The sequence below is a fragment of the Argopecten irradians genome, chromosome 16 (assembly GCF_041381155.1).
Source record: "Argopecten irradians isolate NY chromosome 16, Ai_NY, whole genome shotgun sequence".
NCBI classification, from domain to species: domain Eukaryota; kingdom Metazoa; phylum Mollusca; class Bivalvia; order Pectinida; family Pectinidae; genus Argopecten; species Argopecten irradians.
The window spans coordinates 9,618,365-9,628,465 of record NC_091149.1 but is presented as its reverse complement, the minus strand read 5'-3'; positions in this window follow the sequence as shown (position 1 = coordinate 9,628,465).

Sequence of the window (10,101 nt, the reverse complement as noted above, 5' to 3'; positions counted from 1 at the left end):
GAAAATATCGATGACTGGATCTAGAAAATATCGATCTACTTACGCTGGAGGCGGGGGAGGAGGCGACACACTTTAAAACTTCTGAACAAACTAACGCTCATCGGCTTGTTTTGTTGTGCGTGTGGATATGGTCATGGTCAATTCAACGCTTAAAGGTAAACTGCCTGATTCAAACGTTTTATGTACGCATTTGAAGTGATAACTAAATAAAATATTTACATTATTTCTCCGGAATTCTTGCGTTTGGACAGTCTTGGCCGTTTTCGTTTATTCGGAACAACCGGTTCGACCGTTGGTTAAAGTCATTATTTCAAGTATAAATCCTGACGGACCTGTAGTTTTTGATACAGACCTGTGAGGGCTTTTTAAAATGGCTTAATCGTTTAATTAAATCGCACACACCCCTTGTTGATAACAAAATAATTTGTTCGTTTATTCACTTTTTTTTTCTTTCATTACTGAGTAAGCCACTTTTTCATTCTTTTTTTCATTTTCTTTATTCTTTGATTCATCCATCTGTCCTCTACATATAATTGGCAAAGAAAATGAAGATCAATTGATAATTTTATGTTTGAACAACATTAAGTTTAGAATCGATATCTGATCCAAAGATTGTGGATATATTGGCCTATATTTACTTTGTCGAAGAATACCCTTGGGTGAAATTGATCCTAGTTATTTATTTATAACCGCATTAATTCACTGTCAACCTATTGATTTTAAAGTGTCACCACAGTTTTTCCCTGTGTAATTTTTTTTACAAATTCACTTATATTTTCCTTCTATATTTACGTAAGACATTGAATTAAATTCAATTAACCCGAAAATGTAAAATTGGTAAAAGACTTGGTCCAAAATGGATCCCTGCGGGACTCCAGAAGACATACACATACTTTGTACATATACATGTATATCTATACATACACATAGGCATATATCTGCTATTCAGATTGCATTTATATTTCGTATAATTGCAATCTATAACAAATTACAGTCCTTTTATTGTTAAAAATGCATTGCATATATGAGTGTATATATATAATTCCTATTATTTGACGATGTGAGCTATTTATGGATTCGCTCGTGTGTTGATACCATCCTAAATATCGTAATAATATAAAGATAAGGCCATACTTAATATATGCTTGGACTAAAAAAAAATACACAGCGAAATCAAACGCGTGTTGCGTGTACATGTACATGTAATTTATGAATCGAAATCTTTACTGTAGAAATCCATTGTGGCATATTTCTGCCATCGAGTTGCCGACTAATTAAGGCATTATGTCGACATCATATCGGAAGATGTCGACATAAACAGAGGAATATGTCGACTTACCACATGTACATGCCCAAATAGTGATTCAAAGATAATTATGTAGAAAGTCGGTAACTCGGCGATTAATCGTGTTTACAAATGTATGCTCGGGTGTGACATCGACTTGTCAGTTATTGATGTCTAAATTTAAACTAAAAGATTTCCACATATGATCTTGAAAGTGGAAATCAAAGGCCACTCTTTCATGACACACTATGTATATGCAGCAAGGCAACATACAGCAGAGATCGAAGTTGATTTTGTTAATTCAGGTTTTTATTTATTTGATTTTTAAAATTAAAGATTGTGATCCTGCACATCCCGGCCATGCAGCTGAAGAATGCGTGTACGTAGCTGTTAGTCCGAGCTGAGGAAGTTAGAGTGCAAATGCGTGTACGTAGCTGTTAGTCCGAGCTGAGGAAGTTAGAGTGCAAAAGGGCTCTACTTTGTACAACGAATTTCCATCCTCTTGGCCATAATCATTTGATTTATATATATAACCGTGGGTTGAAAATTCGTTTAAAAGCTGTGTGTGTGTGTTTTATGGATTAGCATTCGTACCAAGTCCATGTGGTACATACCGTACTATACTATAATAAAAGAATTAATGAAAAATGAAAAATGCAAACAACGATTTTTTATGTTTTATTTTCTTGCGAATCACGAAAAATACAAGTTACGTAATTTAAAAGCCATAAAGATCTCAGTACAGGTACACAATACACATTGGGAAACAAGCTTTACTCTCGATACACTTATATATAAAGGCACAACGAATTTTTGTTACGGTCTTAATGGCCAGATTAAACCTTTGAGCTAAAAATCCTCTCGGGACACGGCTTTAGCTCCGAACTCGGGATATATCTGCATTTATTTTTTGTAGTAAAAACGTAGTAAAAAAGTCACGTGCTTATACCTAATTCATGCCATTGGCCGGATTATACAATTGTATTATGGGTAACTAGTGATCACGTGATTGTGTGTTTACTTCCAAATATGGTGATAGTTTGCTTGCCATTTCTTCGGAAAAATTGGTTTATTTGAAAATATTTAGACTCCAATATGGTATCAATATTGCATCCATATCATTTTGACTTGCACATATGTACTATATTACTATAAATAATGAGCTGAAATGAGTTATAAAACTGCCATTTTCACGTTTTGTAAATAAATGATATAATGCGAATTGACAAATTCAATAGGTCTTACCGTCTAATCTAAGATCAGCGAAGATCGGCTACTCCCGGCTAAATTCGTAGAATTCTAAATTTATATTTATATATATTATTATATAATTACCGGCTCTAGGTTTCATAACAGATACATATAACACAGGGAAAAGAAGATCTTCGTCAAAAGGCCCTATTATATATACTAAATACCACGTCAGAGAAATCACTATACATGTATTTGGAAGTAAACACATACTGACATACTCATGTGATCACTAGTTACCCATAATACAATTCCATATTTATTTCGGCCAATGGCATGAATGAGGTATAAGCACGTGACTTGTTTTACTACGTTTGACTACAAAGAACGTGTTTTGTACCATTATGGTGAAAATCCCCCGCAGATCATGGTGTCATTTGAAATTGTTTTAAGCAATACTATCATATCATTGTTTTATTTCGAAATTCTTTCCAAACAAATGGTTAAGCTTCCGCGTAGCCCACTTAGCTTTTTGGGAATCTAATACACGTACATGTACACATACTAAGAAACGATGTGCATGCATGGGCTTATGTGCTCAATTGGGACCTACATATATATATTGATTCATTAACTCATTATGCTTCGGTAGGTTCCGTACGAAAATGCATAGATTCTACTGGTTATTAGTACAAAAAATCCTAAGAATCATACAAATTCCCATTTATTTTGTAGCATGATATGAAAAAGTTATTCTTTTTAATACCAGGAATAATTTTTAAAAAAAATGATAAAAAATAATTGAAATAAATGGAACAAAAATATTTGCAATAAATTAGATAATGCCATACCTATGATCTTAATACCACCTACCACACAAAATATATTTTTTGCTATAAAACTCACTGAGAACCACATTATTATATGAATAAATTACTGAAATGATTTTTTGAGATTTGTTTCAATTGAACTATATATATATTCATTTTATAATATTTTATAAATGATTGTGATACACTGCATTATACTTTATATGTGAAGGTTGAATGACAAGTCATATTTTAAATCATAAAAAACTGCATAATGTAACTATATATCCTCGTAAATCTGAGCTACTCTATTAAGAGACCACTTTTCAATTTCCCTTGAGTGGTCGCTTAAGACAGATTCGACTGTATATCATTTTGTTCGTCGGAAGCACATTTATGAGAATTATTTGCTCAATTTTCATAGCAAATGTAGCAGACAATGTAGCTACACAAGCGCATGGGGGCAGTAGACAGGTAAGTCAAATAGCCAGACTAAATTGAATTCCTTTGAATTCTAGTCTGTGGGCCTGGTGAGATGGAGCTGTATAGAGCACAACATCAGGGACGTCCTGCTCCAAGACGTCTTAGAAGGGAAACCACTTTCCAGTGTAAACAGTGGTGTGTTCCATTGTGTTTTGAACCTTGTTTGAATTATATCACACTAAGGCAGAGTTTGTGTTAGCTTACAGAAGGCTTAGAGTAGACTTTGATTGTGAAACATTGATAAATTGAAGATTACATGTTGTGCCAGATGTCAAAGTTCATGTATATACTTGACAATTACTTGAAACGTCATCTAATAAAGTTGTGTTGAAATTATAATTGACGTTGACCAGGAAATATACCAGTCGAAATTTTGGTTGAATAATGCATGGAAAGTGAATTATAATCTTAACTTTTCCACTTTGAGGAAAATCCTTCAAAACGGATTATCTCCCTTGGTTGAAATATTATGACAAACCATGTACATTTGCTATGAAATGAAGTTATTTTTTTTTCATTTCTTTTTAAATTCGAAAATGAATGCAGATTATTTATATTAATAAAATATGTGGATGAAAATAATTTGAAAAAAAAATAATATCAATACAAAATATTCATGATTGTAATTTTATTATTGTTGTTTTTGTACTTGCTGTAAAGTGAGAAAAACCATGTAGCGGAGAAAAAGTTTGTTAGAATTTGATTTGTTTACAAATGGATGATAGTTGAGAATGAGCAGAAGGCAATAAAGATATATATGTCTAATAGTCACCTGAATTCCAATATGAACAGTTATATAATAAATATGTCTCAGCCCTATGACTTGGCACATAAGTCAAAATCACTGATTTGAACACAGTTTGTATCCCTTCATCCCAGCATGCCATGGCCCAATATCATGTGCATGTATGAGGTTCTTGGTTATTAAGAAGATTGTTAATTGTTTACAACAGACACTGGATGATGCTGGCCAAAAGACAATTGCAATAGGTCACTTGCGACTTCACTCCCACAGGAGGAGATTAATTCAATACACAACCATTATATACTTTTTCTCATAAAATAATTACATATAATCCTTGTATACATCCACATCTATAGACAGTGGCGACGCTGACAGGAAATTACTGAATATGCAAAATGGCGTGCGAGCGACGTAGGGTCGAGATTTTTGGTGTTTGTGGGTTCGGGGGTTTCACCCGGAAAAAAACATTTTTATTTCGAATGGTTGAGATGAGTTTTACGATGTATTTTGATGATTTTGCGAGCGCCGAATGCGCGAGATTTTGGTGTTTGGGGGGTCCGGGGGTCTCCCCCGAGAAAAATATTACGATATAGAATGGCTGAGATGAGTTTTAAGATGTATTTTGAGGATTTTAAAGCGTTCTTAACGTGGTAATTAAATTGTCTTGCTAAGACATATAAACAAATTAATATTTTAAGAAACATTTTTGAAATAGTAGAATCACTTGATGGACATTTTTAGTCTAGTTCATATGTATTGAATTTTTATTATTAAAGGTTTTAACATTACGTGATTGAACATTTTAGGAAATGTGCCACAAAGCGGCAAAATTTTCTAAATTGAAGTACGAAAAATGTGCAGCGGAGGACTCTTTTTCTTCCTGCGCCCCTGCAGTTGCACATTAAATTTTCCTGAACTTAGTACCCACTACTGACTGATGTAAATCATGCCAATAAAAGATGGATCTTTTCTCTATTTCTGTAATTCTTTACCTTTTTCTTTCCTCTTGGAAACATGTTATAACACTGGAAAACTAAAAATGAAGTCTATATAGCAGTAATAAAAAAAACAAAGCCACCTGTCAGCCATGGTTTTTTTTCTGATTGGTCACCTAAGTTCGGATACAGAATGAAACAAAGACATACACTGTATGTATAAGCACCATATATTGGCCTATCAGGCCCATGAAATCAGTCAGTGATGAGGTATCAATTTAACCTTTTAATCTGACTCTAAAGTAAATTCGACCCTCTCCCATGGGGAAAATTCCGAGACTCCAGGGCCATGAAATTCACATTATTGGTAGAGGCCTTGAGAGTTGCAATCTATGAAGAGTATTTCTGACAAAAAAATATATAAATTATGCGTTAGGTCCTAGGTCCCAATTTACCAGGCGTGAAGCTGCCACTTAAGCACATAAGCCCGTGCATGCACATTGTTCTCCTTAGATGTGTACACATGTATTAGATTCCCCAAAAGCTAAGTCGGCTACGCGAAAACTTAACCATTTGTTTGGAAAGGATATGGAAAATAAACAATGATATGATAGTATTGCTTAACAATTTCAAATGGTGGAAATGAAACCACGATCCGTGGGGGATTTTCCCCATAATGATACAAAACACGCGTTCTTTGTAGTCAAACGTAGTGAAACAAGTCACGTGCTTATACCTCATTCATGCCATTGGCCGAAATAAATATGGAATTGTATTATGGGTAACTAGTGATCACATGAGTGTGTGTTTACTTCCAAATATAGTGATTTCTCTGACCTGGTATTTAGTATATATAATTTGGCCTTTTGACGAAGATCTTCTTTTCTCTGTGTTATATTATCTGTTCTGAAACCTAAAGAATGTAATTATATATATATAAATATAAATTTAGAATTCTACGAATTTAGACGGGAGCAGCCGATCTTCGCTGATCCTAGATTAGACGGTTAGACCTATTGAATTGGTTAATTATCATTATATCATTTATTTACAAAACGTGAAAATGGCAGTTTTATAACTCATTTCAGTTCATTATTTATAGTATAACAGTACATATGTGCAATTCAAAATGATATGCATGCAATATTAATACCATTTTGGAGTCTAAATATTTTCAAATAAACCAATTTTTCCGAAGAAATGGCAAGCAAACTATCACCATATTTGGAAGTAAACACAAAATCACGTGATCACTAGTTACCCATAATACAATTGTATATTCCGACCAATGGCATGAATGAGGTTATAAGCACGTGACTTGTTTTACTACGTGTGCCTTCAAAGAACGTGTGTTTTTACTACAAAAAAATAGATGCAGATGTATTCAGTTTGGAGTTTAAAACCGCGTCCCGGGAGGATTTTTAACCCAAAGCTGGAATCTGGCCATTAAGACCACAACAAAAATTCGTTGTGCCTTTATATACATGTAAGTGTATCGAGGGATGTAAATATTTATGTATCTATATATGGACAGGACAAGCTAACAAGTAAAGCTGGTTTCCCAATGTGTATTGTGTACCTGTACTGTGACCTTTATGGCTTTTAAATTACGTAACTGGTATTTTTCGTGATTCGCAAGAAAATAAAACATGAAAAAATCATTGTTTTGCATTTTTCATTCATTCATTTAATATAGTATATATTAATAAATAATTATGGCCAAGAGGATGGAAATGCACTCTAACTTCCTCAGCTCGGACTAACAGCTACACGTACACACAGGCTACATTTGCATGGCCGGGATGTGCAGGATCACAATTTTTAATTTTGAATTCAAATAAATAAAAACCTGATTTAACAAAACCAACGTCGATCTACACAGTGCGTCATGAAAGAGTGGCCTTTGATTTCCACTTTCAAGACCAGATGTCAACATCTTTTAGTTTAGATGTCGACATCAATACCTGACAAGTCGGTGTCACACCCGAGCACAAGCATAAACACGATTAATCGCCGAGTTACCGACTTTCTACATAATTATCTTGGAATCATTATTTGGGCATGTACATGTGGTAAGTCGACATATTCTTCTGTTTATGTTGACATCTTCCAATATGATGTCGACTTAATGCCTTAATTATGTCGACATCATTAAGTCATAAGTCAGCAACTCGATGGCAGAAATATACCACCATACCATTGCCAGCGGTCAATACCTGATAGATATATACATTGTATATCTAATCATACAGCATACAGATATATTTGATAAACAGACATATAGTTGCTATGACATTTTACGTCACCACCTTGATTTAAACTATGAGAATAGCTACTTGCAAGTGCACTGTCACCCTTTAAAACCACGACTTCTGCATATTAGCTGCAATATTGTAGCTCAAAAGACTTTTAAACAGAAAATGGTGTCGTCTTTAGAGCTACAATTGGTGCCTATTACTGCTTATGGAGCAAAGTAATGATTATGCAAACCGTTATAAAACATTACTTTGCATTTTATCGTACTTGTTTGATATCGCTTACCTAATAGGAAATAAAGCTGAACCACATAAAATATAAAACTCTCATCGAGAATATTTTTTTTTACATAATACACATGAAGGTAATCCACAAATTGTTAATTTGACGTCTTGTGAGCGGTACGGTAGATATTAAGAATGGTAGTTATGTTTGTTTTGGACAAAAATAATATGTAAATGCATGTATACGCATAAAATAATTGGAAACCTACAAAAAAGTATAGAAAACTGTGCCCGAGTGATTTTCGGAGGCAGCGCTCCACTACGACACATAGGGACCAATTCGTACCCGGCCGAAAGGTATAGTAGGCCGGGCACGTATATTCGTTCTATGTTTATATCAGACCGCAAAATACGTCGTATAGGATAAGAAAAAAATACGGCATGTCTGTTTAGGGTTACATTTAAAATCAAAGTAGGGTGGGTAGGCCGGGAGGATTTTTGTTGTGTTTTTTTTTTGGTGTTTTTCACTCTAAAATATTGGCCGGAGTCTGAGATCGAAATCCCGAGTTTTATTTTATTTAAAAATAGGGTCGGGGATAAAAAAAATTAGGGTCGGTCAAGTAACACTAAACAGGCATGTTATTATTAATTTTTTCCCCTTTATGTTGGTATCTGATTATGGTGATGATGCGCAGTCGAAAAATTCAAATAAACATCAGTTCACCAATTTAATACATATGTATACGGAGTAATATCAGATAAAAAAGTCTAATGCATTAAAGATGCTCAACCGCTGACAAATGGTATTTTTTCACTATAAAAACAGGAGCAGACGATTTAGTATTTTTCTTCAGTTACAAAAGTTACTTACTTTACACCATTACCACCATTGAAAAGTTTGAGCTCCTAATTTTACTTCAAGTTAAAAATATGAAAAATAATTAATTGCATCCCGAAAAAAATCCGTGACACTATATCCTATATGGTATGAAGTACTGATTGCGCATGCACCAAAGGCGAAATACATTATTTTATATTATTTTTTGTGTTAATTAGACATATATATACACGATTAAACACCAATTATTGTTCAAATGATTAACATCATTTATGCTCTGTCGACGGTGGAGCATCTTTAATTACTTGTTAACGTATCACATAGCGAAAAAATATACCAACCTTGTTTCAACAGAAGATACGTATAATTCAGTCCCACAACTGATGCTATAAATCGATAAATTCCATATTTATTGATGTTATACTGTAATGAATTCTATATTTGCTGATATTAAAATGTAATGAAATGTATCACCTCCTGTTGACGGATATCAATCAGCTATTCATCACTGTTCTCGAACTTTTAATTAATTGTCCGAGTTCTAGCTAGTATCTAGTCACGCCTCTGCTCACGCGCATTGTTAATTCTAAATCACGTGACCGTGTTTGTTTTAGGGTGTGTCTTGATATATTAAGACTGTCTTGACAATTTCACACTATATTTTGTCCATAGGGACCTGGCACGAATTTCTAACTAATAGTATATATACATGTATCATTTACATATCGATAGAATGGCGTTTTGCACGGCCATCCGCAATGTGATTTTTATTCAAAACCATCCTCGATACTCCAGGAGTTACTATCACTATCGTAATATTAACCTCTTGAGTATTTCATAGCAAATATGAAGACTCTGTGTGAGACAGCAGATGAGACAGATAGTTTGGTCATTTTTATATCAAAATAATCGAAAGGCGTTGACATAATCTACACCATCTTTAGAGGAAGACGCTGTCGACACGTGATTGGTCAATTTTTACTATGACCTATAATACAATGTAGCTACACCTGGAATAAAGAAGACGGTATTTCATTGCCTAAAAACTTTGTAACGTCTCTTTTGGTTGGCTTATACAATGGCCTAATGATTTCATAGAATGAATTCGGAATTTCACGATATTTGTTTCAGGTAAACAGAGGTATAACACACTTTTATTTTGTTGCAATTATCCACAACAAAGAAGTATTGAAGTTAATCCTTAATTGTAATGATGTGTGCGGTTCTAGTTCACTTCACTCTATATTTTCTTCCCAATTCTTTGTTCTTTTTTTTATTTCCTATCTTTCTCTCCCTCCTCTCTCTCTAAAAAAACCAATGTAATTATACTGATGA